The sequence below is a fragment of the Heteronotia binoei genome, chromosome 4 (assembly GCF_032191835.1).
Source record: "Heteronotia binoei isolate CCM8104 ecotype False Entrance Well chromosome 4, APGP_CSIRO_Hbin_v1, whole genome shotgun sequence".
NCBI lineage: Eukaryota > Metazoa > Chordata > Lepidosauria > Squamata > Gekkonidae > Heteronotia > Heteronotia binoei.
Window position 1 is genome coordinate 95,986,895 of NC_083226.1, and position 27,242 is coordinate 96,014,136.

At 42.4% G+C, this 27,242-nt stretch overlaps 1 protein-coding gene across 1 annotated transcript in view; it reads right to left on the minus strand.

Annotated features, from left to right (window-relative positions):
- PRR16 (proline rich 16) overlaps nt 1-27,242 on the minus strand; it is a 314,849-nt gene that overhangs the window by 55,544 nt on the left and 232,063 nt on the right. The window lies entirely within an intron of this gene.

Genomic DNA, 27,242 nt, shown 5'->3' on the forward strand with positions numbered 1-27,242 from the left:
ACATCTCTTCCAACATTTTGTACTCACAGCAGTCCGAAAACAGTGTAATCTGCAAGGAGTAAGATACCATTGATGTAACACTTTAAAAGAATTAAAACGAATATCAAACACATTAGACTTAAGCCCATATGAATTATAAATTGAGTGCCAATCCTCCTCTTGAATATTCTGCTTACAAATATCCTGCCAAAATAATTGAGCATGTATAGGCTTTTGAGACATAATTGAAATCAGAATTATATAAATGCTTGAGATAAGACCTTTGACTTTTCCCTTATATTTATGCAAGAGCTGTTCAAAAGGAACAAGAGGAACCTTAATAATCTCATTGAAGTTGTTTGTAAAAAAACATGCTTTTAATTTGCAGGTACCTAAACCATGGTATCTTTACACCTAGTTTTTTCTCTAAATCCTCCTTAGTTACAAAGGTACCTTTATGATCAAGGTCAATAATTCTATATATATCTTTTCCTCTTCAGTCTCTAAAAGCATTAAATTTCTGCCCAGGGGTAAACCAATGTTGATTTTGAAAAGTAGTCAAGCACGAGCACGCAGGGAGTAGGAGCTTCCTGTATTTATTCCATATTTGTAATTAATTGTCTAAAAAGATATTATTTTTAATGTTTACAGGTCTATAATTTTTAGGGTTCCAGAATAACTCCTGCAATGAAAAGTGCTCAGAATAGAATTCCTCTACAACTTGCCATGTCAGATATGCTGTACTCGAAATAACTCTGACTATGCTAGCCAAATTCGAAGCAGCATAATAAGATTGACATGCCCAAAACCACCATCTGACATTGATCGACACAACGTATCAAATTTAATTCTGGCTTTTTTAAACAGCCCAGAAGAATTCATTAAGAGATCTCTGCCACATCTGCAACTAAGATTGTGGGATATGAACAGGAAGAGCTCTGAACAAAAAAAACCTTTGGCAATAAAAAAACTCTTAATAAGACTGATTATATCTGCCCATTTCATAGTCATCCAATGTTGTATCTTAGTTTTAGTTTCCAAATAAAATTTATCAAAACTACAGGACAATAAATCATTCAAGTTTTGGGGAATATATACCCCCAAATATCTCCATTGTGTATTATTCCAGGACAGTTTTGTTGAGTTTATAATCTGAGATTTCAGCTCATTCCTTACTTGCAATGGAATAATGTTAGATTTGTTAAAATTAATTTTTAGACCGGAAATTGAGAAAAAAATTTCAAAGGACTTTTCTAAATTTAGCAAAGACAATGCCGGATTAGATAGAAAAGTTACCAAATCATCAGCATACATACTCACAGTATGTGCTCTACCATCAATATTTATTGCTGGGTGTGCTCTAATACATTGAGCTAGTGGCTCAATGGCAATTGCAAATAGCAAAGGAGACAATGGGCACCCTTGTCTAGTACCACGATATAGAAAGAAGCTCTCACTGAGATAGTTATTAACTTGTACTCTAGCTGATAGTTTAGAGTATATCAAGGATACAGCATTTTTGAAACCTTGGGCCAAAGTTCAAACCTTTCAAGAGATTAAATAAATAAGAGAATTCCACACTGTCAAAGGCTTTCTCCAGATCTACCGTCACTATTATGGAATCTGTTTTATGATGTCTGCAGTGTGAAATAACATTGAGAACCCTCCTAATGTTATCCATCAAAGAACGTTGAGGCATAAAACCCGTTTGATCTGAATTGATGTAATGTGTTATAATTTTTGCAACCTGTTAGCTAAAACTTTGGGAAAAAATTTTGCATCACAGTTGTGTAGTGCAATTGGCCTTTATGAAGAAGGATTTTCTGGGTCCTTGTTTTCTTCGGGTATTGTAACAATATTAGCCTTAGACTAAGAAGGGGGCATATTTTGTGAAGTCAAGATGCGATTGCAAACTTTAGTAAGAGGGTCTTCCAAGATGACTTTGAAAGTAGAATTCTGGACTTAATCCATCATTGCCCAGAACAGTATTTGGCCTCATTTGAGAAATAGCCTCATGAACCTCTAAGGTTGTAATTTCCCTATCTAGAAATGACTAATGATCCACAAATTTCTTGAGAATTTCTTGAGAATTGAGGTTTCATGATTAGGATTAGTAGAAGAATAAAGTCATTTGTAATATTCTACAAATGTGTTGGCAATGTCTGTTGTCTGAAATACTCTATTGCCTTTTGTATTCTTAATGGAAAAAATTCTATCACTCTCTTTTTGATTCTCCAAGCTAGAAGTTTTAAATACTTTGAATTGTTTTGCCAAGTTTGTTGTTTTAAGTATAACATTTTCCCCTTAATATTACTTGTCTCCAGTGAGTCTAATATTTTATGTTTCGCTTTGATGTGTTTAAATATCTTTTTCGATCCAGATTGTTTATGAGCCTTTTCCAAATCCTGAATATTAATAAGTAGTTCTTTAACTCTCTTGTCTTTTTCTCTTTTAAGAAAGGACTGCATCAAAATTAATTTGCCACGTATTACTGCTTTGAAAGCATCCCAAACCATAGAGTTATCTACCTCTTCATTACTGTTATCCTTAAAAAGCCTTCTAATAAAGATTTCTAATTCTTCTCTCATGCTATCTCTCAATAAAATTGACTTAGACACCTTCCAGTTAAATTGTCGTGGAATTAAGTCTAATTTTTTCAACACACATTCTACAAATGCATGATCAGACCATACAAAGATACCTATATCTGCCTCCTGAATAAGATCAGCAACTGAGACTGAACAAAGTAAATAGTTTATTCTTGTGTATGACTTAAATCTGGGAGAAAAATAAGTATAATCCTGCTCTGTACTGTGGAGCCTACGCTAAATATCACAGAGTTGATATTTATTTAGTAAGTGGAAAAGTTTGGTATGTGAACACCTAACTGTAGATACCCTAGTCACCAGGATGAGGCAGAGACCCCCTTTCCCCAGGCAGGGTAGTGCACAGAGGCAAAGTGGGCAGGTGAGAGAGCCAAGTGAGTGAGTAGCATTACCAGGTGCACTCTGCTGCTCTAGCTGAAGCCCAGCATGGTGATGCACAGCAGCTGAGTAGGACCTGTCCCTCCACCGGCAGGTCAGGGAACAGCCAAGCCCAGGGAAGCTTCCAGGTTAGGGAAGGTCCAAGCCCAATGTGCGGCAGTCTCCATGGGGCAGTAGCATAGATCTGGAGCCAATCCATGCCAGTGTCCTCCCACCCCCAAGCCCCTTTTCTTTAGCCTCCTCCTCATGCCGTTCTCCTCCTCCTTCTCCACTTGGTTCAGGACTCAGGTAGTTTCTGCCAGGTGGAAACAGTGGGAATTTGGTCCGAGCCATCAAGAGATGGGGTGGGGGGCCTTGTGCATGAGCGCCTTGGTTGATGCTTGTTTGATTGCCATATGCCTGTATTTGCATGCCTTTCTTGTGCTTTAGGACTGCAATTTTCTGGAGTGTGTGTGTGCTTTAAAGGAGGACATTTGCTGTGTCCAGGTTAAGTGTCCAGGTTGCGCAGTGACCAAGTCTGGATGGGGCAGCAGCCAATCATGCTTCCTGCTACCACCATCATCATTTAGCAGGAGGCCTGCTAAAGGGTGTGATTGCTGCCTAACCCATCCACATGAATATCTGATTTTTTTTTGGCCTTTTAAAACAACAATTCTGTATGGTTGCCCGGTATTAAATGGAGGGGGGCGGGATGATCCAATGATTCCAAACTGAGGTTAGAATAAGATTGTCTAGTTAATCTCAAGAGCTAAACCACTATGTTTCTTTGAGTATTTTAGTTATGCAATGTATTCCTTTTACCCAACTCTGGTGGCAGTGACCTCTGCAGATTATGCTTTGGCAACATATTCTCTCTTTTTTCAAGCAATTGTTATGACACATTTATATATTCTGTGCTTCAGTTTCCTATGGAATCATTTAGGCAGTTTATGAAGTCTAAGTTACAACTATTAGCAGACATCAAGCATTATGCAATGCTGAGTCTGTAGATTTAGGCAGATCAAGAGAGAGAGGGCAGGAAGGTTGCATCAGTGCTTAGTTCTTGTGGCCAAAGCAAGCACCCCAGGCAAAATTCCTGCCTACTAACACATTTGAATTTAGTTTACAGTTTCAACTGAAATAACACACAAGCACACCATTTTCAGAAAAAGTGGAATAAAATTGGCCACAACTTTATTGGTTACAGCTGTAGTAAGCCTTGGCACAGCATGGGGTAAGGATCCCACTCATCGACTGACTCACCTGCCAGTCGATGCTCTGCTGGTCACCTTGGAATGGCAGGTTAGGGATTCCACTAGGGCAGAAGCCCAGGGGTGGTCTCCCCTGCCATCTGAGCATGAGGATAATCCCCCAGACATGCTCTCGGGCTGGGTACATCAGTTGCCGCTCAGGCAAGATCCCTTAAAAGGATCCCCATACTCTGGAAGTGGGCACGCAGGCTGATTTTCCAGAGAATGGATCCAGCCCCATGCTGATACCGCCAAGTTGTGACAAGAAAATCAAAAAGACAAACCATATGCAACCCCTGATAAAACACCTAAATAAAGGGCTGGGAGGGTGGGCCAAGCAATCTGATGGCCAAAGAGGGCAGGAGGAGGCAGTGCTGTGTCCTAAGTAGCTGCTGGCCGCCCCCTACCCTCTGATTCACCCCAAAGACAGCCTATAGGGCCAGCATCAGGTTAGGGTGGGACCCTGCTTCCCACGCTTGGTCTGCCCCCCCCCCCTCCACCAGCAAAAGGCTGCCTTGCCTCTTACCCCTCCCCGCGGCACCACAAATGGGGTTCAGGGTAAGTCCGGATCTCTGCTTCTTACATGCCCAAGGAAATGCTGATAGCTATTTTAGATTCAGGTAGCAATATTTCTCCATGCCAGTTTAGCCAGGGATCCTGGAGCTTTCTTCTTGGCATCTTTTGGGCATGGAACAGGGGTCACTGGGTGTGTGTGTGTGGGGGGGGAGATATTTGTGAATTTCCTGCACTGCAGGGGGTTGGGCTAGATGACCCTGGAGGTACCTTTCACCTCTATGATTCTGTTGCTGAAAGGGGTCAAGAGCTCTTGCACTAAAAATCAAAAGGATAATTGATCCAGCCAATCATAAAGCATTTTTAACTCCAGTTGTTTTTAAGAGTGCTTGCATTTGACTAGATTATGACCAGGGACAACCTTTCACCTTGCAATGTATATGGTTGCTTATATGTTAAACTTGAAAACACTGTGCAGCATATAATAATCAGTTCCTGATAGCAGGGTGTGTGGTCTAATATGCTAATCAGTTACTGACATCAGGGGTGTGGCGTATTATGCTAATGAGTTCCTGCTGGTCTTTTTCTACAAAAAAAGTCCCTGATCTTATTAATCAGCATGTGGCAATAATTGTTATGGCTCTACCATCTCCAATTACTTACTTGCGCTTCAAGATGGGTAGCCATGTTAATCTGACTGTAACAGTAGAAAAGAGCATGAGTCCAGTAGCATCTTAAAGACCAACAAAATTTGAGGCAGGGTATGAGGTCTCATGAGCCATTCCTCATTTCTTCTGAAGAAGTGAGCAGTGACTCACAAAAGTTCATCTCCTGCCATGCATTTTGTTAGTCTTTAAAGTGCTGCTGCGACTTTGCTCTTTTCTACTGCTACTTATAGTTGACTTCAATGGCCTTATATGGGGGTAACTGCTTACGATTGTACTGCAAGTTATATTATTAGTACTACTCTCCCATCCAATATTATTTTCACATTACAGCTAAAAAATCAAAGGAAAACAATCCAATCTGTTACTTTATCAAGTTATTAATTAAATAAAAAGTGTGTGATACAAATTTGTATCAGGCTGCAAGGAGCAAGCTTTGCTCACAATACATTTTTTTGTAGTAGCTGTTCTTTATTACTTTTAAGAAGCTCTAAAACAATGTAATGGGTAGGATCCACCAAAATGTTTCTCAAACAGTTCTGCAGAGTTTTACAGAAATTTTTATTTTCCCTCTTCCACTGCAGCTCAAAATGTACCCTAAATGCTGCTTTGGGAGGACTGTGAACCTCCAGGAACAGCATGAGTGGGTACTCAGATCATGAGAGCCAATTTGGTGTAGTGGTTAAGTGTGCGGACTCTTATCGAGGAGAATCAGGCTTGATTTCCCACTCCTCCACTTGCAGCTGCTGGAATGGCCTTGGGTCAGTCATAGCTCTCACAGAGCTGCCCTTGAAAGGGAAGCTTCTGTGAGAGCTCTCAGCCCCACCTATCTCAGAGGGTATCTGTTGGGGTGGGGGAAGGTAAAGGAGTTTGTAAGCCACTCTGAGATTCAGAGTGAAGGAGGGATATAAATCCAATATCATCTTCTGCTGCTGCTGTGGAAAAGTAGAGGTGAGAAAGTAATATGCCGCAAGTTTAAAGTGTTTGATCTGTGCTGCCACTCTGGTAAATCTAAGCCAATATTAGTAGTATAGTCAATCCTTCCCCCCAATGTGTTGAAATACAATTTTCCTGAATTAAAGTTAGGCTACCATATCCTAATAATTTGTTCTACTCTCTGATTTTAAAACATTTATTAAAGTATTTACTGCTTCAGCATTTTTTTTTTTTTTAGTTTTCCTCCTTTGTTGATGTTCCAGAACTTGTCTTTCTCTCATCTGAAATCCTCTGCTCAGTTTGTAATTTGGTCTGGTCAAGAAAGGTCAGCCAAAGCTGTAGGAAGCCAATTTATAAAAGCACCTCAGTTCTCCTGTTTGTTCTTAAGTGGAATGATGCAGCATGAGTACTGGAAATCATAGTACTATGTAACTTGATTTGATGGAATTTGACAAAAACATAATGGGACAATTTCAAGCATTTCTCCACAATTTCTAGTCCTGAGTTCACTTTGTGAAAGTGTAGAAGATTTTGAATTTCGGAGCCCAGACTGCTAGGAATACAAGCACATTAATGTAACTTGAAAGGTATCTTCATTTAAAGTTTCCCTGGTTTCTTTGTAATGGAAGTTATTTTTTACAAGTCCTTTACAATCAATCACACAGGGCATTTACCTCAGAGTGATTGCCATCTGCTACCATGTTATACAAGGTTCAACATTAGAAGCTAGATACAGATTGCAGTACACAAATCCAGTATTTGTTCAGTATAAAACCTTTTAGAACCAGCTAACAATCCTGCCATACTGCAATGTTTAATATCCCACAGTCAAATAATGTTCAAAATTAGGTAACTTTTGAGCAGGTGCTAGTACTATCAGAGTAGTACAAATAATGTTTTCCCATTCCTTAAAAAATAACAGTGAATATGAACTTCTCAGTCTTTCTTGCCCCCCCATCTCAACCCCCTCATCAGTTTCTTCTTCTTTTATATTGTCTGAGAAACAGTCACATTCTCTACAATCTCATCACATAGATGACAGATTCAAAATCAGGATATTCTTCCCATGGCAACACCCCTTCCCAAACCCTACTTTTCCAGTCACCAAGTAAATGTAAAACTGAGTTGTCCAAAGGGGTCTGTATATTGGACTCCATAAATACCAGCCTGTCCAAAGAGCTGCCACCGCAAATACATTGTGCACTTTTCAGGCAGGCAAGTCTTGGGATGTCTGAGGCGCAGAGACAAGGGGGACAGTAGATTGAGACTTGTCTGATCTCCTGGGCTGTAATTTAGACTCTCTAGGTCAGGGGTGTCAAACACACGGCCCATGGGATGGATATGGCCCCCAGAGAGTTTCAATCAGGCCCTTCAGCAGCTGGCTGTTGTCTGTTTCATTCTCCTTTGCCTGATTTATCCAGTTACCATTTTGTGTTTCTCCCTGGATAAGCCAGCCAGCAAAGCAGCCTCTCCCTGCTCTTTCCCTCTTCCCCCACCCTTTTCCCAAATCCTGCCATACTGCAATGTTTTTCCAAAGGGAGGAGGAGGGAGGAGGAAGTCAGTCAATGAAGGAGCTTGGCTTTATAGCTCTGCTGTGTTGATTAAGTTTACCAGGCTCAATCAATCACCCTGCAGAGCTACTGAGTCCAGCCCCTCTCCTTGTCCCTTGGGGAAGGAAGGAAAGAGCTTCAGCTTTCTTTGCCCAGTCCCCACCATTGGGAGAAATACAAAGAAAGCACTTTTAAGGCTAGCAATGTTTTATTGAAGGTATGAGTTGTTGCCTTGCTACACGCACACAGAGAGTGAGTTTTGTTGGGCTTGTTATGGGTACAGCTGGGTTCCCCTCCTCTTTTTCACTGAATTCATGCCCTCCAGTCTTTCTCAATAGGAAAGCATGCAAACTATTTAGAAGCACAATAACAAGCCAGCATTAGGCTGAGTGTGTGTGTGCAGCCCAGGTTTGCTCAGCAAATTTCCCTTGATTTTTCTTTCACATTTTTCTTTGATTCCTTAGCCTTTCCAGATAATAAGTAGGTTGATACTGAGCACTGTACATGGCTGTCTTTCTGTTCTTGCACTGCTGCATAGGAGTTGTAGTTATTTTTCTGGGGAAGACCATAGTTTTGTAGACAAGCACATAGCCCTCAGTCTCCAGGTGAGGGCTGGAGGTCACTAAGATTTATAACCGCACAGATCAGCTCCCCTTGAAGTGGGGGGGGGGAGTGAATGCCTTCACTTGGGTGGGAAGATAGTAAGGGGGGGCACTCTCCCAGAGCCTTCTTTTAGAGCCCATTGTATTTTTCTTCATAATGGGCCTTTCTCCTAGTATTATAAAGATCCTTATATCTTTAAATAGTTTATGCAATTATATGTACAACAAAGGGGGGAGGGCATGAAACTCATGGCAGGGAATCTAATCTGCCCTCACCTTGCTGAGCAAGTGCATCCAGGCCCACCCACTAACATCAGGGCCTGGCCCCCACTGGCTCCCAAGCATGTGCTACCACAGTGGCTCATAGCATCCATCGTGGCTGGGCTCTGAGTGGCTCCCAATGTCTGTTGCCTCCATTGCCATGCCTGGAGTGCTTCCCAGAGTCTACTGGTGCTACCACAGCCAGGCCTAGAGCTGTTCCTCATGCTCCTCTGCAGCTGGGCCCAGAGTGTGGCCATGTTTCACGGCTCTGCTGCAGCTGCTGCTGAGCACCAGGTGCCAGAGAAGCAAAGTAAGTGCATTTTCTCTGTGTCTACAGGCACTGCTTTTTAAATTTTTCATTAAATATTATGTTGGGGGATATTAAAACATTTCAGATTTTGCTGTAAACCTTGAGAGTTCCACAAATTTGCTGAAAAATCTGTTTAGCATCTGTGTGGCCAGATCTATGGGTTTATGTATCTGCAGATGGAGGCCACATGTCACTAATAATATACAGATGTTTAGAGATAGTGGGAATCAAGTTAGAGATTCAAAACTTTTATCAACCTGTCATGGGCCAGCCAGCTGCCACCTCCTTCTCTTTAGAGGAATCTGAAGAATCTGGCCCCACACCAATGGAATCTCTGCCTGAGCAGACAAATCCAGCAGCAGACCCAATGAGGGAAGAATCAGGATGTTTCCCAATAAAGGCTAAGTTGCTCAATTTTCCAGAAGAAAGAGTTACCACAAAGGCCAGCTTCCCCACCAGTCTTTCCTGAGCCAGTAGAGCGTAGAAGAAGAAGAGAGTGCTTGATGGCTCAGGAAAGATGAAGAGGTGCCCACTTGGCTGCTCAGCAATGATCAGTATTAGTTCCTGGAGTGGAGTCCTTGTGGGACCAGGACTAACAGGCTGATAGGGAAACAGTAAAACACCTGCACCTGTAGGAAGGTGAACTTGACAGTAAGGAGTGACACCTGGCCCCCAAGGGATGAGTCAGCTAAAGGTGCAGATAAAAGAAACATGCTGAGCAAGGCTTGCTGTGGAAGCAAACTTGCTCACCACCCCTCTGTGCACTGATCTGTTTAGCAAACAGAGCTCTACCCTGATCCTGCTGCCCTGTACCCTGTCTCTGGTAGTTTGTGCTTGCTCCTGAAGCCTAGGATCCAGACCTCCATATCTTGCACCTGTTCCCAAGTCTTGGAACTGAACCCCTGGACATTTGACCTGCACCTTCTCTGAGCCTTGAACTGAACTTTCAAATATTCAGCTCTAGACCAATTTGTACACCTTGCTCTTGGGTATTTCTGAAATCATATTTGTGTATCTGGGAAACCCCCAGTAGACCAGGCTTAGCTCTGAATGTGACACATTGCTTCCACCCCTACAAGGATGAATGCTGAGGCTGTGGCAGCCCTGATAGCTCAGACACAGGTGGTGCAGGAGCAGGTTAAGTAACTAGCCAATAACAGCTCCAGCTGCCCCTACTTCCTGTGCTGGTGGCCCCAATAAGGCCACCAGAGAAATCATCATAGAAGATTGAGGAATTTCTCACATGCCTGGCTCAGTGCCAGTTCTCTATAGGGCTACGGCCATGGGATTTCAGCAATGACTGAACAAACGTGGGGTTTGTCTTAAGCCTGCTCAAAGGCCAGGTGGCCTACTGTGTACCCTACTGTATACTGTATATCCTACTGGAGAAGGCAAAAAGAACTTTGAGACTATTTAAAGAATTACAATATAGGGCATACCCTGACCTGGATAGTGCAGGTTAGCCCAATCTTGTCAGATTTCGGAAACTAAGCAGGGTCAGCCCTTGCTACTATTTGGATGGGAGACCTCCAATATCAGGGCAATGAGTGATGCAGAGGCAGGCAATAGCAAACCACCACTGAACGTCTCTTTTCTATGGGGTTGTCATAAGTCAACTGTAACTTGATGGCACTTTCCACAATATAGGACACTGGAAATATTTTAAATTCCTTACAGTTTCACCTAAGGGATGGCTTTTTTGCAGCTTTCTGGACCTACTTGGTCATATAACAATTCCAGTTTGGTGCAGTGGTTAAGTGTGTGGGCACTAATCTGAGAGAATCAGGCCTGATTCCCCACTCCTCTTCATGCAGCTGCTGGTGTGACTTAGGTCAGTCAAATTCTTTCAGAGCTGTTCTCTCAAGAGCAGTTCACTGAGAGCTCTTTCAGCTCCACCTACTTCACAGGGTGTGTGACTTTTATTCTAGAGACAATTGTGCATTAACATTTTTGTCTTACGAATGCCCATCCTAGCAAAACATTAGACACAATCATAGGCCGTTTTCCCACTTACCTTACCCCGGAGCGACGTCTCTCTTCACAGCGCTGCGTCTGCACGGATTTCGCACAAACTGCTGCGCAGCACCAGGAAGAGCCGCGTAGTCCGGGGGCTTTTGCGTCGCAAATGTAAACTGCTTTTTGGAGGTTTACATTTGCGACACAAAAGCCCCCGGACTACGCGGCTCTTCCTGGTGCTGTGCAGCAGTTTGTGCGAAATCCGTGCAGACGCAGCGCAGTGAAGAGGGACGTCGCTCCGGGATGAGGTAAGTGGGAAAACGGCCATAGACAAGTAAATTACCTTTATATGGCCGTGTTACTGTCTACCTTATTCAGGGTATATTTATCAGATTCAGGGCATATGCATCAGATTAATCACAGATGTAAAATTACAGCTTTCACTTAAAGTTCAAGTTTTTTCTTCCAATAAACTTTTAGAATGTTTTTGTGTCATAATCAATTATCACTCTTCTCCATACATAAGCAACAATTATTGGTTCTCTTTTGATCTGATCAACAGTAACTGATTTGGTAATTCAATGTCTTTTGTCTACCACTCACAAGTTGTTGAATTCTGTTTGTTTTCAACATGTATGTGGGAAATTAATTTGGCAGTACACCCACACTAATACCACATTTTTACAGTTTTCATTAACATAAAATTTCACTGTTCCCACCTCTACTTCATCACGACACATCAGAAGGCAAGCATACTTTTCTACAATAAAAAAAATGAATCAGATAAAAATATGATAAATTCAGTGTTGCTTGAAACACGTTAACAAGATGTCATACCAAAAAATCCTATATTATATAATATCATTATATAATACTAACAAGAGAGCCAGTTTGGTGTAGTGGTTAAGTGCGTGGACTCTTATCTGGGAGAACCAGGTTTGATTCCCCACTCCTCCGCTTGCACCTGCTGGAATGGCCTTGAGTCAGCCATAGCTCTGGCAGAGGTTGTCCTTGAAAGGGCAGCTGCTGTGAGAGTCCTCTCAGCCCCACCCACCTTACAGGGTGTCTGTTGTGAGGGAAGAAGATAAAGGAGATTGTGAGCCTCTCTGAGACTCTGAGATTTGGAGTGGAGGGCGGGATATAAATCCAATATCTTCATCTTCTTCTCCTGTCATGTCAGCAAATCTGACCACCCTGATTGGTTGGGGTTCAGTGAGACTGTGGGGTATCAGCCTTTGGCCCATCAAACTATCAATCAAGAGCACTTATGTGCCATGGGTTGAGTCCGCTCCTCTCTTCCACCTAAATGGCTGTTGCTAGCCAGCAAGGTTGATTCTGCCAGTAAAAGGCAACCAACCTTAGCTCTGGCAGTTACTGTGGGAACACACTATTGGCCGATCACATGTCAGCCACCGTCTCTGGCCTCCTATTGGCTGACTCCCCTGCCCCACCTACTGCAGGCCCAGGAATGTTGAACACACTGCCAAAAGCAGACAGCCAAATCTCCAACTTTTCTATGTGTCTTCTCTGTCAATTTGCCTCAGAAAGGGCTGCAGAGCTACTGTGGCCTCACAAAAGGCCTCCCAGCACATGCAGCCTCCAAAGGCCACAGAAATAGGCTGGGAGGCCAGGCCCTGCTGGGAGTGTTTCCTTAGAAACCATGGCTGGAAAGTGCTAGCCAGAGGCTATTGCTAGGCATCCCAGGCTGCTTTTGTTAGGAAAGTGAGAAGCCTCAGGGGAATATAAGGCCATACAGCCCACCCTCCAAATCAGTTCTTTTCTCCAGGATGGGGAGAGAGATGTTGTCTGGAGTCCAGATGGCAGAGATCAGCTTTCCCTGAGGTGGTGGTGGGGATTAATGCCTTCACTTGGGTGGGCAGGAAGACAGCAAAGGTGGGGGGGCACTCACCCAGAGGCCTTTAGTGATACCTTTCCAGGTTGGTGGGAAATCCCTGGAGATTCTGTGGTGGAATTTGAGGAGTGCATAAGAGTTAGCGCTTCAGAGTGGGGTCTGCCAGACCCAAGTTCTTGCTGTGGAAGCTGACTGAATAATTTTGGACCAGTCACAAACCTCTGGACTAACCTGCCTCACAGGGTTGTTGTTCAGGTCAATGGGGGGGGAGAGGAGAATTATGTAAGCTGCTTTGGTCCCCCCCCCACTATGGCAAAGACTGTGCTTTTCCTATGTAGAAGCTGCAAGGAGGGGGAAGACAACGGAAACCTGAAGTCAGAGGGGCAGATAAATGAAAGGATATAGTGTTGCCAACTACAGGTTAGGAAATTCCTGGAGATTTAAGGGGTGGGGTTTGAGGAGGAATGGGACTTCAGACTGGTACAATGCCAGTCTGGGGAACCACTGCTGCTAATCTCCAGGTGAGGTTGGAGATCACTCAAAATTACAACTACTCTCCAGATGGCACAGATCAGCTGCCCTTGAGGTGGGGGTGGGAGTGAATGCCTTCACTTGGGTGGGTGGGAAGACAGCAAAGATGGGAGGGGCACTCGCCCAGAGCCTCCTTCTAAAGCCTATTGTATTTTTCTTCACAATGAGCCTTATTCCTAGTACATTAATAAAAGTCCACTAGCACAAATTTAATGAATGTATGTTCCTTTCGATACCCTAAATGACCTAAAAAAGAAAGAAAATAAGCTGGCTGTTACTTTCCATTTTTAACCAGAAATCAAGAACTGTAGTTGCCTAAAGCTACAGCATCAACTGCTGATCTCTTAGATTCATTATATGCATACAAACGGAACATTAATTGGGTATTTCCATTAGCCTTTCAAAATACCACTTTTTCTCCATATCCCATTACAGCACATATCCTCCTGAAAAGCAAAATGTAAAAAATACAGAAAAAATACAACTAAAACTGAGTAGAGGAAGCCACAGGTGAAGCCAGAATTGCAGTTTAAGGAAAAGTATTCCCAGCTCACATATTGCTTCATGATGCCTTAGCATTGCTCAAGACCCCCTTGTAATAGCTTACATCAATGAACTAAACTTCTCAATTGTGGCACATGAAATAGAACATACCATAGACAGCACCATAACATAAATAAACATAAATAAAACTGCCAAATATAAAACCTAACAGATCAAAATCACTGGAAAATATTGTTGCACTTACCCATCAGTGTGCTGCAACCACAATGAACCACCATTGTAAAAGAGGTATACTGCACTGATGCCAACTCCTCAAGTATGCCATTACTGACCGAGGCATCATGTGAAGAAGACAAATAGCATATTAACCAATACTCTCCCGGTGATTTCTTGGGAACCACCCTGAACTGGGACATCTGCAACATTGGCATGGGGAGCTTGCAGAATGGGCTGGCAATCCCACCCTCCTTAATCTCCTTATTTATCTTCTGATGCACCACATGCACCAAACCATTAACTGATGTAAGGTTCCTGGCCATCCTATGACTCCTCATGCCTTTGAATGGAATCCTAAACCCTACTTTGAACCCATTTTCTAAATAAATTGTGTTTCCCCTCGGCAGGTAGACACTCAAAAATACAGACAATGCACACCCTCCACAGAGACATTGCCAGTAAGCATCCTTGAGCCTCCTGCGTCACCATCACCATGCCAACCTCCTGACCTTTTCACACAGGCCAAGGCTTCATGAGAGCCCCTGCAGACACTGCAGGCATGTTTAAATTTGCAGAGTCTTATATTGTATTTCTCTGTGGCATTGAACTCTCAACAGACGAGATGGGGCTGAACTCACTGCTTCTGAGCAGGTCCTAGTCCAGTGTCACCAACTGACTGTGCCACCAGGTGTCCACTATCAGCATAACACCCAGAGATTGCAACTGGTGATGTTCCCTATCGCATGAGAGCAAAGTGTCAAGAGCTGTCTGTGACCAATACACTTCATCATACCTGAGCCATGCTGTTCCTGCAGACTTCCAATAGGGTCTGTGAATAATCCTGATACTTCATTAAAGTAGGGCCTCGCTCTGGCTGCACCTGCAACATTACACCCATATAGATAGTATAGGCAGAAAGCCAGTTTGCAAAGGTCTTATCTACTTGCCTATGCTTAATTTTCTCCTGTTCTCTAGGGTCATCCTTCACTCCCTCCTTTGCCTTCACATCCCAGAACAGCAATGTGAACGTCTCCATATTCTCCGCTCCAAATCTTAATCTTGGTGCCCAGCAAAAGGTGCCCAGCAAAAGACCATTCCATATAGATAAAAGGGAGGCTCACAGTGGGGTTTGACTGATTTAATGGCCACCAAAAAACTTGGCCTGCAGCCCCATAACCTAAACCCAGTCCCAGTTCCAGCCCAGAGCTCCTCCAAACCCAGCCTACTGTGTTCTGACCCCACAAGGGAGGATGGGACCCCACAGGAAACATGCCTGCTAGTTGTTGTCCTTTTTCACACCCGTTTCACCCCATACCAGTCCAAGTCAGCCTGGGATGGCAGAAAGGTGGACGACCACCCATCTCCAGATACTTGCTCCTTTTTGCACCCTTTGCTCTTCTTATGCTAACCAGACACCGTTGCTTCCTCCAAATCAGTGGAGCTTGAACGTAAGCTGGATGTCAATGACAAAACAGCTGACATGTCCTCCTCATCCATCTTAGCCAACCTGTTAGAGATACTGTGCAATAACTGAGTCTTAGTTAACAACCTGGTCCTTCAAGGACAAACAGAGGTGACAGACATGCTTGCTCCACTATCAGAGTGCTTTCCATTCTTGGCCCTTTTCATAGCCTCCATTTGCTCCAACATCTCCCTAATGGAAGGAGCATCCTATTCCTCAGAAAAAAAACTTGACTGTACAATGGGTCTCTTGGGAGACAACTTTGCCAGGCCGCTTTTCTTCTGACTGGCCTTCTTAGGTGCCATGGCAACAACTCCACTCACACAGCCTGTAAGTAATAACCAACCAATGAGAAGGGAGAGGTTCTACGGCTGTTGAGCTCCTTAAGCCTCTCCAATTGACCCAGTCTCCTTATAGCCAGCAGCCCTCAAGCTCCCACAACTGCCAACCCACAATGTCATAGAGGAGTGAAGAGGAGGAGGTAGTCCATATGCCTGGCCCACACCCTAAGTATATCCTCTGAGACAGGAAGAGAACATGACAATGCAAGGAAATGTGGGAGGGAGGAGGGGGACTGGCAGCTACCAACATCCCACCAAGAAGCCTTGCAATCCTACAACATTTGTCAGCCACACCCCACCAGCCTAGATCCCAACTCCCCAACCTCTCCCTCCAAAAGGAGAGATCACTGCTGGCTCAATTCCTTCCAGCCATGGCATGGAAAATTGCAGCCACTGATGAACTGCCACCTCTGACAATGCCAAAAGCACCCCACAGCCAGTTCTCAACAGTCTTCAACCTTGCTCACTAGACATAGCCTCTGATCTCAACATCTGACCAACCAGTCATGGCTTCCACAAGGGAGGGAGGGAAGGGGTGGGGTAGCGGCAGGTAGGCCACCTTTGCACCCCCGCCCCGGCATGCTCAGAGTAGCAATGCCAGCCTTGTGCTTACTGGCTTTGGCCAGCATCACAATAGACCCTTCTGTTAATATAAAGCAGGAAAAGGCTTTGCTCTCACCCCTCCCTTCTGGAACAGGAAGGGAGAGGGGGAGCGAAGCCTCTTTCTGCTTTATATTAACAGAAGGGTCTATTGTGATGCCAGCCAAAGCTGGTAAGCATGAGGCTGGCGTCTGAGCGCGCCAGGGGAGGCAGAGTGAAGAACAGGAGGGGTCGGCCTGGAGGCACATGGGCAGCAAGTCTGCCTGGGGTACCGCACACTTTTGGGCCAGCGCTGCTTGCACCACAGCATTCTTCTGATGATGGCCAGCACCCCCTGCCTGTAGGGAAGACATGAGAGCTATAGGAATTTGAAACAGTTGACTGAAAGATCCAACAGATCTAGTCTGGAAGTGTAAAGCTGCTTGGCCCCTCAGTCTGAGCATCTCTCCATCATAAAATGAAGACTGTGGCAAGTCTGTTAATCCTGGTTCTTGAGCTCATGCCAGGCATCTCCTGTAGACTCTTATCTGACTTCAAATTTGATTCTATCTAGACTCTGCTTTCATGAATCCTGACTTTCAATTGCATCACACAAACTTCTAACCCTCTAGCTGCTTGACTTGAGTTGACTTCCTACTCAGTCAGTTATCCAGCCTCATCCACAATACACTTCAGACATTTCATCCTGCCTAATTTTCTCAAATACTTGATTTGATTATGTGTCATCTTCTGCAAGCTTTATTATATGTTGATTCTGCTAACTACTTGATTGTAATATCTCTGTTTAAAGCAATTTATTATACTGTAATATATTGTAATAACACGTATAATCTGTTATTAAACATTGCATTTTCTCCATCCTCCCCCCCTTTTACTGATCCCCGGCAGTCTATTTTAATTAAGTTGCTAAAAAAAGGTAATCAATTTTGTCTATTAAAGAATCTTCGTAAAAAAGAAAACATCATAAAGCAAAAAGAGAAAAGGAAAGAAAAAACCATAGGTTATAATTGTAATCCATCTTCATAGTAGTCCTTTAGTCATTATCAAAAGAACGGACAAAAATATATTCCAATAGTCTCACTTTTTTACTATAGTCCATTTAACATTCCTTTAGAGTTTAATCATTGTCAAAAATTACCAAATAACCTTTAACATTCCATTGTTTTTCAACCTATTTTTGAAATTTTCCCCACTCATTTTTAAACTTTTCTAAATCATGTTCGTTTAAGATTCTTGTAAGCTTGTCCATTTTACTCCAATGCATAACTTTTAAAGTCCATTCCCACTTTTCTGGTATTTTATCTTGCTTCCACATCTGTGCATATAATGTTCGAGCAGCTGAAAGCATATACCAAATTATCATTCTATCTTGTTTTGGAAATATTTCCATTTGTAATCCCAACAGAAAAATGTCTGGTGCCTTCTTGATATTATATCCCAAAATTTTCGAAATCTCTTGCTGAATCATTTGCTAAAATTGTTTTGCCTTTTCACAAGTCCACCACATATGGTAGAAAGATCCTTCTTTTTTTCTTGCATTTCCAACATCTGTCTGACACCTGATTTTTCATTTTTGCCAGTTTCTTAGGTGTTATATACCACCTATATAACATTTTGAAACAATTTTCTTTAATGTTGTAACATGTCGATATTTTCATAGAGTTCTTCCATAAGTATTCCCATGACTCCATCTGTATTTCCTTATTTATATTTATCACCAATTTTATCATTTGAGATTTAACTACTTCATCTTCCGTAGACCATTTCAATAATAGTTTATAAGTTCTTGAAATCAATTTTTCATTTTCACCAAACAGCATTCTCTTCAATTCTGTTTGTTCTTGTCTCAGCAGATTCAATTCTGTTTGTTCTTGTCTCAGCAGATTCAGGCACCCCTCTCAACTGTATCTGATTTTCCATTAGTTTACAATTTTGTAGTACTGCTTTCTCCTGCATTTTTGAATGGTGGAATCCACTGTGTCTATTCTTAAATCTTGGCCTTTCACCTTTTCTTCCACCTCCTGAACTTTTTTTAACGCTGCTTGAGAATCTTTTCTGAGATCTTCAATTTCTTTTTTAACTTCTTCTGCACTGGATTCAATGTATTTTTTAATTTCCTTTTTACTTTCTGTTAATGACTCCTTTATTATTTTTACCAGTCTTACCTCCATAGCATCCATTGCCTCCTGCCATTTAGCCATTTTTGCTTCTTCAAGTGACCCCGCCCTCGTTCGAATCTGCTTTGCTCCTGGTTTTTGCGCAGGCATCACTGCCTGCCCATTGTTTAAATAGGCTCCAAAGATGACCTCACAAATTCAGTTTTCAGTTACACAGTCTTGTAGATTGGAGCATGCCTTTTTGTATGAGCCTAAAATCGCTGTTCCCTGAGGCTCCTAAGTCCAAATATTATTTTTTTTTTAAGTTTTTATTTCTTCAAAATGGCGTCCGCGGCTTTTCTGTCCCTTTAAAAAAGTTTTTCCTTTTTTCTCCTGGACTGCACCAAAATTGATTCAAAACATATAATCCAATAGATTTCACCTTTTAATTATGATATCTGCCGGCTCCACTATTTTTTAAAGTCCCGTTTTCTTTTAATTAATTTTTAAAATTTAACCTTTTAATGTCCGCCAGTACTTTTCTAGAGAGGGCTGTAAGGCTTGCAGTTTTCCCTTCTTTTAATGGCTGCTTCCTTCCTCACAAAGTCTTGTTTTCAATGGTTAAGAAGTCCCACATTATTTCTGTGACACCATTTTCTGTGACGTCTTCACCAAGTCAGCAGTTCTGTTTCGGAGGGGGTTGTCTAACCCGACCACAGGTATTCAAACCAAAGTTTGTTTTTCTGCTTTTATCCTTATTCCTCCAATTTCATTAATCCCAAAATTACCCCCTCCTTTATCTTCCTGATTTAAGATGACGTAACTGGATCCAGACCGTTCTTTTTATTTTAAATTAGTCTTATATTAGTCCCGGAGTGATAGATATAGATCTTTTACCTTTTCTGCTGCTATCCTTCTGCACACTGCTCTTTTCAAAGATAAATGTTGATCAGTTCCAAAGAAGCCTTGAATCTTGGTGAATTTAAGTCAATTTAATGACCTCAGAAATCCTCTGTAGATGATTGAATGCAATCCTTCTCCAGGGACTCTTCAAAGCCAAAAAGGAACCCCACTGGAACTCCTCATCAGCCAAAGTAAAGCCCCTCAGAATTTAATATGTATGTCTTGGCCTTCTCCCTATCTGGAAGAAGTAGCAGCAGGTGTTAGAATCACCTTCTCTGCCCAGAACAGAGGCTCTGGTCTGCTCCTCGGCTGAGAAGCAGCTCAATCCTCCATGACCAAAGCTCGGAAGTCTCTTGATTGTGATATCTCAGTGAGAAAGTACTGAAAATGGAAAGAATGACTGAAATTTAAATATGAGCATGCAACTTCCAGAGACCAATTCTGCATTCCAACGCTTGTCACAAAACTACCGTTTCAATCATAACTCATATCTTTGATCTTTATGATTTCATGGCTTTTTCCTTCTGAGACCTCACAATATTTAATGTCGTACCTCCCTTGGTATTGTCTGGTCATCTGACATCAATTTTGATTATTAAAGTATGGAATATGCATCATCCAATCATCTCACAGTACAGTACATAGTAAAGTGAAATCACAATATTAAAACTAAAATATAACTAAAACTAAAATGTAACTAAATGTAATTAAACTAAAAGTAAAATGGCAGAGTGAACATATGATATTGCATTATACCAAGTCAAACTAAAAAAGGTAAAGGTAGTCCTTTGTGCAAGCACCAGTCGTTTTTGACTCTGGGGTGACATTGCTTGCATAACGTTTTCACAGCAGACTTTTTACAGGGTGGTTTGCCATTGCCTTCCCCAGTCATCTACACTTTCCCTCCAGCAAGCTGGGTACTCATTTTACCGACCTCAGAAGGATGGAAGGCTGAGTCGACCTGGAGCTGGCTACCTGAACCAGCTTCGGCTGGAATCTAGTTCAGGTAGCCAGCTCCAGGTCGACTCGGCCTTCCATCCTTCTGAGATCAGTAAAATGAGTACCCAGCTTGCTGAGGAGGGGGGGGATGTAGATGACTGGGGAAGGCAATGGCAAACCACCCCGTAAAAAGTCTGCTGTGAAAACATTGTGAAAGCAACGTCATCCCAGAGTCGACTGGTGCTTGCACAGGGGCCTACCTTTACCTTTCTTAGTTGAACTTGGTATAATGCAATATCATATGTTCACTCTGCCATTTTACTTTGAGTTTCTAGCACAGGATTATCTATTGCGGGCCTTCTAGCTCAGGATTATTTATTGTGAATAGCAGCAGTTCTTCAGGATTTCAGAGAGATGTGTTTTTCTTGTGTGCTATTTAAAATCCCTGCACTGGAAGCACTAGGGATTGAACCTGGGAACTTTTGCATACCCAGCAGGTGAGACATGATCACTTCCTATGGATGATATTGCATAAGAACATAAGAGAAGCCATGTTAGATCAGGTCAATGGCCCATCCAGTCCAACATTCTGTGTCACACAGCGGCCAAATACACACACACACACACACACTGTGGCTAATAGCCACTGATGGACCTCTGCTCCACATTTTTATCTAACACCCTCTTGAAGGTGGCTATGCTTGTGGCCGCCACCACCTCCTGTGGCAGTGAATTCCACATGTTAATCACCCTTTGGGTGAAGAAGTACTTCCTTTTATCCATTTTAACCTGTCTGCTCAGAAATTTCATCGAATGCCCACGAGTTCTTGTATTGTGAGAAAGGGAGAAAAGTACTTCTTTCTCTACTTTCTCCATCCCATGCATTATCTTGTAAACCTCTATCATGTCACCCCGCATAATGCTGGTAGTGTGCGTGTTTTAAATAAATGTTTCCCTAAAGGACCAATCAAGGTGAATTTCTCTTCAAAAGAAGCATCTAATAAGCTGTGTCCAGACAGGCACTTCAGGCACATAGGAGGTGTCTCAAATTGGGCCAGTTCAAAATGGAGCGGCCAAATCCTGGTCAGATGCTTCCATGCGAGTCACCCGTTTCCCACACGGGAGGTGCTTTGGCACAGTCAGACGGTTGTTGCACACCATACCTTTGGTGCATTTTTTGTTTCTTTTTTCCATACATTTTAATGGTTATGTGCTTATGCACACATGTGCTCTGGAAAGTTTTTTTTTTTTTTTAAGAATACCAGTGAGTGTGTAGAGCAGATTTGTGGGTTCACACCACCAATCTGCCTCACTTGCACACTCCCACATTCAGACACCCAGAAAGGCAGATGGTGTGCAGCTGAAGGATTTTTAATCTGTCTCAAAAGTATCAGAGGACAGGGTGAGTGCAGGACAGGAGGCAGATGTTCATGTGTGAACTTGATTTTTTAATCCTTCTTGGGGGCCATATCTAAATCAGCTTAAACTGGCCATCTGGACCCAATCATAATGACCTTTTAATGTAAAACTACTTAACATTTACTTCCACAATTGATGCCCAATTGAACCCATTGTTTTTCTGTATACCTCAAAACTTATAAATTAAATGTCAGTAATTTTCCTAGGAACAATGATTCTTCTGTAAGTATACAATTTATGTTTCCTTATAATTAATACAACAAACTGTTTTCATTCTCTGGGGAAATAAGGAGTATATTAAAGCAGCACGAGTAATCGTATGCTCTAATAAATAGGCACACGTGGCAGCTTTTATATCCACAGTATGGCAACTCTATAAGAATTTATCAGTGATGTAGGGTATCTCAAGATATTTTCAATAATGAAAATGTTATGGGTATCTAATGGTTGCATACACTATCTTAATAAACATGTAGTAAGCTCACATGCAGCTTTCCTGTTACTTGAAAGTCAAAAACTGTTCTTAAAAATGTATACTAAAAGTTTATATTAAACTTCTATGCTAACCTGCTATAAAACAAGTTTTTAATACATCACAAAGTCATGAAACCGATGCAGCATATTGACAGAAGTTTATTAATTTGTAAAAATCTGATATGTTTAATTTATAATCAGGGCTCTGAAACTGAAAGGAAATATCTGTAATCAGATTTCTCAGTAGCTCTGCATATTGATTCAATATGCCCCATTCCCTGCTTCCATGCAATTACCAGCTCATACACATGGTGTCTACATGACAAGGACACATTCCCCACCCAAATCATCTGCAACATTTGGAAACATCCCCAATCACAGGGAGAGAACATATGTTCAAATACTTTCTCTTTGTGTTTGCACTTTGTAAACAACCTAGAGATTAAGTGAATGTGGAGGGAGGCCCAGCACATTCATGCCAGCACATAAAGGGGTCGTGTCTACAGAATTGATGTTTATCTTTAAAAGCAATCATGGGAAGTTCTGGATTGGTGTCATAGCACTAAGTTATAGGAAGTTAAATTTCTCCCATCCCCTTGTTGCTTACCTTAAAAAAAAAAGACAACTCCCCCCCCCCCCCATAGGTGTCTCAATCTCAAAGAGCTATTTCACACATTAGGAAGTCTTGGTATTTGTTGATAACTTTGCATCAGATGTTCAATAGAAGTTTTTTGCCTCCTAAATTCATGCAGGTCCCTTTCTTCTCATGACTGCAAGGAGCATGTAGAATTGGCTTCAGCCTTTCTCCTTAAGCCATTTTTGCTTCCTCAGACTGCCTAGAGAGCTGCCTAGTGGAGGTGCTATTGGCTTTGTTTGTGAAAGAGGCATTCACAGCCATTAAAGCCATGGATTGATTTGCCCATTCCAGTTCAAAAGAAAGCCTGAGGCAGGGTTGGCTGGCAAAGATGCAGCCATGCAACAGGAAGGCAGGCAAGGATGGCTAATAATTTTGCCCTCAATCTGTGCTACACCTTTTGCTGCTTCCTGCCAACCCACCCACCTGCCTTTTTTTTTTTAAGAAAAACAACTTTATTGAGTTTATATCCATCATACAACATAAAGAATGGTTAGCGCAAGCAAAACATGGTATGTCAGTAAAATACAGTAAATGAGTATGTTCTCTTTTAAGCAAAATAATAATAATAAACAACCCTCCAATTTCTTGGTTATACATACTCATAATATACCTTGAGAGTAGTAAAGAGCAGGAAAAGATTTAGAGATAAGAAGAGAATGAGAGGAGAAAGCAATATCTAAAGGCAAAGTAACAAAGCAGGTTTAGGAAAGTGAAACTAAAGAAATGCATTCCTGTACGGAGAGAGAGGAAGGACTTGCTGAGGTTTGAAATTTCCAAGTTAAGTATGGCAACCAAATGTTGGAGAAGGAAGAAGATAAGTCAGGAGTTAAATATTTTTTTTTATTCAGTTATTTTTTCTAAAATGAAATACTCGCATACCTTGTTAAGCTAGGTGTTGAGAGAAGGAGGGTCAGAAGATTTGCAATTTATGGCAATGGCTAATTTAGCTGCAGTGAGCATTAATGTGATCAGGATGCAGTGGAGTTAAGAGATATGAACCCTGTCCCATACGTTTAGCATAAATAAATGAGGTGTGAATGGTAGATGAAGACACATAATATTAAAAATTGTTGAGAAGACCGAGAGCCAGAACTTTTTGATATACGAGCAAAGCCACCAATTGTGAAAGTAAGTAGCTCAGGTACCACAACCTTTTGTACAAAGAGGGGACACCGATGAGGATATATGCGATAAGCGCACTGGGGGATGGTACCAGCGTGACAGTGCTTTGAACTCTTGGAGTTGGATATTGAGTTATTTTTATACAAAGTGAGAAGATTGCCAAATATTTTGCCATTGGTCAGCTGAAAGCTCACATTGGATGTCAAAGTGCCATGCCTTTTGATATGGTAGAATATCAGGAGAGCGTAGTACGCAAAGAAAAGGGTATAAAATTGATACTAGAGCTTTTATAGGGGTAGCATCAGTGTCTAAAAGTTTTTCAAAAAAAGAGGTTTTAATCTGTAGGGGTGGATGGAAGGAATATGTAGCTAAGAAATGTTGCACCTGTAAGTATTCATACCAAGGCAGCTGGGTGTTGAATGAATGCTCAAGATCTACTTTGGTGCAAAGACAACCTTGTGAGTGGATATCAATGAATCATATGGTTGAAGCTATTCTTCAGTTCTAGAAAGAATGCTTCACTAAACCTGGAGGAAAAGTAGGGGAACTTGTGAATTCTGTTAGAGGAGAAGTCATAGGGGCGAACTGCTGATTTCACTTAGTCCAGATGCAGTATTCCACGCACACAAAAGGATTAAAACATTGCCTAAAAATTTTTCAGCGGCAGTTCTACAATGATTCCCTGAAGTTATATGCTGGAATACTGACTTCTTCTATTTTTTCCCATTCTGCATTATATGTGAGTCTATATTGTTTATACAGCTGAATAGTATAGTCGGATATCTGGAACTGCCAACCCTCCATCTGGTAGAGTATGGCACAAAATGGGAAAACTTACCCTAAGTTTTTTGTTTTGCCAAATAAATGTTCTTATGGTGCTATGCTATTTATGTAGGAGAGAAGGGGGAATGGGAATGGGAATCAGGAGAGCTCTGAAATCATGTCAAGTAGTTTTAACGTATAATTCATAAGTCTTCTTCCTCTTCTTGAGGGCAACAGGTTTTAGCGTTCTTATGTGGCAAAAGAAGGTCTCTTCCTTTTGGAGGATGGTTTACTCAGTTCCATAGGTATTTCCAGGTTCAGTACTTGTAGCAGATGAAGACCAGCATCAGCATTCTCTATGATCTATGACTTGCCTTCATGTTTCACTAGCAATACTCCAGTAAAAGACCAGCGGTACTTCACGTTGGCTTCAGCTACCTGGTGAGCAACAGGTTTCAGTTGAGAGCAATTATATAGGGGGCGTTTTCGCACTGACCTTAATCGGCAGCGACGTCCCTCTTCACCGCGCAGGATCTGTGCGGATTTCGCACCAATTGCTGCGGAGCACCCGGAAGAGCCGCAAAGACCCGCGGCTTCTGTGGCGCAAATGGAAACCGCCAAAAACCAGTTTCCATTTGCGCCGCAAAAGCCGCGGGACTTTGCGGCTCTTCCGGGTGCTCCGCAGCAATTTGTGCGAAATCTGCGCAGATCCTGCGCGGTGAAGAGGGACGTCGCTGCCGATTAAGGTCAGTGCAAAAACGCCCAGGGTCTCTGCAGACAGGTCTGGAAAAATCAAGACATTTTTATCTTTGTATAGCAGTCTGCCTTTGTCTCTTACAAGAGCCATAGCTTTCTTTTTAAGCCAAATGTTTGCGAATTCAACAATAACGTCTCTGGACACATTTCGAAAAGTTGAAGGGCAGAAACCTGAGTGATAAGCCTGAAGGATGAAGGAATCAGCATGTACTTCTATGTTGAGCAATGGGGTGAGCCAAGCTGAGAGAAAGTTAATAATGGGAGTTGAGCCTTCCTCCCAATCATCAAAGCCGGGGCACTTGATGTTCTGTTCCCAGAGTTTGTTTTCAAGTGTCAGAATACGATCCTTTGCCCCCTGCTCTTGAGGGTTCAATTTTTTAATTTCTTTTGCGTTCACTTCACTTGCCTCTGCTGCTGAATCGGCTGTTGTGGTGACTTCCTTCAAAGTGATCTGAATTACTTCCAGCAAGTGGTTGCAAAACGTCCTGAATATGACCAAATATTTCCTTCTTGAAAGAGCTAAAAGAAGAGTGAAACTCGTCTACAGTAAGTCAGCTTGGCGCACTTCAGACGAGCTGACAGCCATGTTGGAATCTTGTGAAGAGGCAGGAGAAGGAGGCCTCATTTGACTGAATAAGGTTACCTAAAGTCGATGCAGTCAGTTTGGAAGCTTTGGGGTTCACACACTTAGGATTGCCCATATCTTTCGGAGTAAAATTATATATATCCGAGTCCTGAAAGTGTCATTTTGGAGGGGGATCTGGGAGACAGCTCATGTGTCTGTTGCCATTCAGGTCAACGCCATGCCCTCCCACCTGCCCTTGATATCACAGAATTTGCTATCTGCTCTTTGAGGCCATGCAGGAATCGTGTGTGGGGGGGCTTCCATTGATTGGCACTTGGGCTGGGCCCTTTCTTGTCTGCTTTATGATGTCCAGACTGGTGGGAATAATAGCAATAAACAAACAAACAAGTAAATAATTTTAGGATTAATTAGGTCTGGTTTCTGACTGTTTAGGCCATGACTAGTTTAGTGGGGATAGGGCAAGTTGCTCATTTAGGTAGGTATAATATAGTGGGTTCTATGCATCGATGAGACAAGGTGGTCATGATAACAAGCTCTTAGTTGAGTACAGCATGGTAGGTGGCTGCCCTAACAAGACTGAAGAGCCGGTCAACGGGGCCCAAATTATATACAAATCTGAATTCCCGTGCAAGCACGTTATTGGATTATTCAAACCAGCCAGGGCCCTGTGATTGGTGCAGGGCAGCAGGTATTTGGATCCTGCTGCCCATTGTTCCCAGTTCCCCAAGCTCTGTTCGTATGGCTCCAATGAGCCAGGCAAGACACCCACTTCAGTTCACATACATACATAAGTCCACATACATAACAGTAGGGATAAACTGTGAGCACCCTGAACTGCTGGACATGATGGGGGGCTTGTCCTGTACAGACCATCACGTGCTGGATGGTGGGATGCGAGCTTGGGAAGGAGAGCCTTTGGTGCTGAGCAACATCTTCCTAAACCTGGTAGTGGCTTAATAGTGCATTAAGGTAGGGGGCTGGGCACATCTCAGCACTCTAAGTCTGGGTGAAGATAAACAAGGGTGGTTGCAGCCACTGACTGAGTTTGGTGCCAGGG